Consider the following 4,617-nt stretch of genomic DNA (forward strand, 5'->3'; position numbering starts at 1 on the left):
AAAGGAAGTGCCTCCGAGAACAATGCCTTTTTTCAGTCACTAGATTAGACCTAAAATTAAAGGAATCTTTGAGCTAGCCTGGTGGCCAAGAACAGAGACATTTTGTGCAGCATATTTCCTTCTTTTGTGTGGAGTCTTTTAAAAATAGTTTCCCTGAGGGGGAACGGTTAGTAAAGAAAGAATAAGATAAAAGCCCAAGACCAGAGTCCTCAGAGTTATCAGACCTGTCAGCAAATCATCAGGAGCCTGCAGGATGTGATGGCAGTGATGGAATGCTAGCTGGCAGTTTGTAGCTGGAAGAACTGTGACTTTTCCTTTTCTTTACGTATGAGCCACCCATATAATATGAGATTGGAAAATAGGATTTCACTTCAGATCCAACTAATGGAAGATGTTCCTTTGCACTCCCTTCTGATATTTTTGTTTCTTTTATTGCCTAAAATAAGGTAAAACCTCAACTTTGCTTTAATCTGTTCCTGAGCTCCTAGAGCTGTGTTTGAGAGTGTTGAGAAAAAGGTAGTTTATTACCCATCCACCCCTCTTTTAAATTATATTCATCCATTGAAAATCTCCACCTTGGGCCCTCATGGTATTCTGTATAGACATTTTCCAGACAGCTATTCATTTTTGTTTTAAGAGAGAACCTCCTTTTTTTTCCCTTCATAATTCTATGTAGCTTCATTCCTGGACTTATGCTATCACCTTACTCTGCTCCTGCCAGGAGAATTGGACAGACTTTACCAATTGGTGGTGAATTTGGGAGAGTAATTTAGGCATGTGTGGTTCAAGTTCTCTGGGCTAGTTTCTCAGAAAGCATGTGCGGATTATGTTCTCCATGTGCTTAGGGACCTCATGACAGCTTTTGTTCAGAGCTGCCTGTGGCAGGCTGGGAGGTAGAGTGTAGCATTAGCAAGGCTGCTTGCTGGAAGTCTTAAATTTATATCCTCTAATCAACATCACAGTTATAAAAGTGATATTTAGACCTCCATATGACTGAATTCTGGGTTTATTTCTCAGTTGATTTCAAATTGTTGAGGAGAAGAGGGATGCTATTTGTTTATTGGGTCCCTCTAAAACTGCCCAAATCAATCAGCCTTCACCCCTTATAGTGGGGGTTACATGAAAGCAACATATATTAGCATGCCTTATATTAAAAATTAATATATAAGACTAGGTTGTATTAGCTACTGTGCTAAAAATACACACATACTTCAGTGGCTTGGAGTTATGTACCCCAGTGAAACATGTTACTGATTTTAATCTGTTCCTCTGGGTATGAACCCATTGTATATAGGACATTTTTTTTTTTTTTTTAGCATGGGCAGGCCCTGGGAAGTATATAGAACTTTTGATGAGGTTACTCGAGTTAAGGTGTGGCCCAACTGAATCAGAATAGATCTTAATCCTGTTAGTTGAGGCCTTATAGAGAAGAGCACTGAAAGAGATGCTGGAAGCCAATGAACACAGAAGAGAAAGGAGAATCTGCCGCCATGTGCACTGCCGTGGGACAGAAAAGCCAGGGATCGAGGATTGCGGAAAGCCAGCCTCAGCATGCCACCATCTTTGGGCAAATGCACTGCCTTGCTGACACCTTAATGTCAGACCTCCCTTAGCCTCGAAACTGTGAGCCAATAATATGCCCTTCATTTAAGCCTACTCAATGAATGCTTTGTGTTTTAGCAGCCAGGAAACCAAAACATGCACACACTCACACACACACACAAACACACACACATGCATTTAAAATTCCTGTTTTTCCCACTTCTAGTCAACTTAATATTCCCCCAGTTTTTCTCATCTCAGCAAAGAACATAACCACACTCAGCTTACCAGGTCAAACATATGAATACAATTGCTTCCTCATTTTTGTCACCCCCAATATCCAGTCCATTTGCAAGCCCTTTCAGCTCTAGCACTAAGATACTTGCTAATCTATCCACTTCTCATCATTAAACCACTACCTTTCTAAGCAAGCTGCCATTACCATGTGGCTGTGCAGTTCTGCAATGGCCTCTTGCTTGATCTCCTTTTTCCATCTTGCCTACCTAAAGTCATTCTTCTTTTATCGGTCAGAAGGATGAATTTGATTGTGATGTCATTCTTTCTTTCAGAACCTTCTAAGAGTTTCCTATTGGACTTAGAATCAATTCAGTCTCCTCAGCAAGCCAATAAGACCCAAATATCAGCTGGTACTACTTCCCTCCTTTTCTCACCATGCCATCCCCCACACTGGACTTTTTTGTACTTTCCTTAGAACATAAAATTGTTTTAAACCTTTGGAGTTTTATACGGGTTATAATTTTTGCCCCAAATGCTTATCCAACAGATTGACAGGCTCCATCCCTGTCAACGAAAATATTACCTCTGGATAGGCTTTTTCTGGTCTTTAGATCTCTGCTAATTGAGATATTGTTCTCTCCATCACCCTGTTTTATTTTCTTTCTGGCATTTCACAGTTTGGAACCTTATACACAGATGTCAATTATTTAGGGTAGGCTAAGTGGTGGTAACAAAGAGACCCTTGGCTAGTATAATAGTTTTACCAACATGGAAATTTATTTATTGCTAATGCAACAGTTCAAGGTAAGTGTTCCTGGTTGGCAGACAGCTTTCTTCCATGTGGTCATTCAGAGGCCCAGGCACCTTCAGGTTATGGTTCTCCTATTCCCTAGTTCCTCAAGCCAGTAGAAGGAGAAAATGAGTGTGGGGCAGCCCTTGCTTCTTAAAATCCTTGGCCCGTAACTGACACATCCCATTTCTGCTCATATACCAGGGGGAGAACTGGTCCCCCACATGGCCTCACCGCTTTTCAAGGAGGTGGGATTATTGGGGCATACGGTTCCTGGCTAGCAAGCTGCTAACCACCAGTAATAATATATTGGGGAAGGAGAAGACCCAGTTTGGTTGAGAATTCACAGTCTCTGCCACATCTGTACCTCTGCACACAAAGTTCTGTGTATAACCCTTTCTCCTCTGGAACACACTCATCTCCTCCCCAAGCAGAACAATCCAATGTTCCATTCAGAAATGACATCCTTCTCACAGTCCAGGATCTCTCAGTGACACTCAGTTGTTGTATCAGATCCAGATGTAATTCCTCATGTTCTCATGATGATGACTCAACTAAAAGATAAGCTATCCCCTTCTCCACCCCAAATAAAAGTAGTAGAATAGGTACAACGCATCTACCACAAAATTCCCATTCAGAAAAGAGAATAATGAGAAAAACAGAGCAGTCAGCATTCAGAGCAATCATGGCGTATTTTGGGGTGTGATTGTGAAGGCTCCCTGCCCTTCCAGGGGACGAATTTTCTTGGTTAGACTATAGATCTGCAGTCTCGGAGAAGTTCCATTTCTCCATTATTTTCTGTGGCTCTTTGCCCTCTGGGAAGTCCTTTATTGTCCATTTCCCCTAATCTGATGTGTCTTCTTTAAAGACTGTAAAATTTTTGCTACTTGCTTCTTGGGCATGAAACTCAGAGATTGCTTTGATGCTTTAAGAGCTCAATCCTATTTTTACGCCAGACTTATGTTTTTTGGGGCAATAAAATTCCCTCAAAAGTGAATAGCTTTTTGTTCCACTTGCTGTCAATCACCTTTTTGTGTCTCTAACCATACCCAACATTCTTTCCTATATATCTCTCTTGAGTCTGCTTTGCTTCTTTGCTTCCTTAAATCCGTGCCTCTCAGCCTCAATCTAGTGGTAGCCCCCTGCTACCATCTGAAACAATATGTAGGAGTTGGAATGTAAATCCCTGTGTTCGTTTGAAAGCTGCCGGAATGCGGTATACCAGAAATGAAATGACTTCTATAAAGGGAATTTAATATGTTACAAGTTTACAGTTCTAAGGAAGTGAAAGTGTCCAAATTAAGGCAGCAACAAGAGGTTACCTTTACTTAAGAAAGGCTGATGGGTCAGGAACACCTCTGTCATTTGGGTAGTCACATGGCTGGCATCTGCTGGTCCCTTGCTCCTGGGCTCCGTTGCTTTCAGCCTCTGTTCCTGTGGCGGTTCCTCTCTTCACTTTCACTTTTCCAGGGCTGGCTTTCATCTCTTGACTTCCTTGGCTTTCTCCACGTTCTGGCTTTTTCAACATCTCATGGCAGTGTCTGCTGGGCTCCAAGCATCTCCAAACATCCATGTCGCTGTTCTCCATGCGTTCACATCTGTTTCTACTCTACTCTGAAGTTTCTGTTGGCTTTAAGGCTTCTGCCATTTCTCCAAAATGTTTCCTCTTTTAAAGGATTCCACTAAACTAATCTAGACCCACCTGGAATGGGTGGAGTCACATCTCATCTAATCAAATGTCACACCCACAATTGGATGTACCACAGCCCAATGGAGATAATCTAATCCAAAGATTCCATTCTACAATATTGAGCCAAGATTAAAAGAAACAGCTGCTCCCACAAGACTGGATTAGGATTAAAGCATGGCTTTTCTGTGGGACATAATACTTTCAAACTGGCCTACCCCTTAATCTTATTTTGGTTTCTGGCTGAGTCTATTTGCTTAAATTACAATTTTTATTGAAGATTTGTTCCCATTTTTCAGTTTTATTTGCAGATATTGCCAATCAACAATTGTCTTCTCCGATCCTGCAAGAGATTTTGTTT

This window comes from Tamandua tetradactyla, chromosome 3 (assembly GCF_023851605.1).
Source record: "Tamandua tetradactyla isolate mTamTet1 chromosome 3, mTamTet1.pri, whole genome shotgun sequence".
NCBI classification, from domain to species: Eukaryota; Metazoa; Chordata; class Mammalia; order Pilosa; family Myrmecophagidae; genus Tamandua; species Tamandua tetradactyla.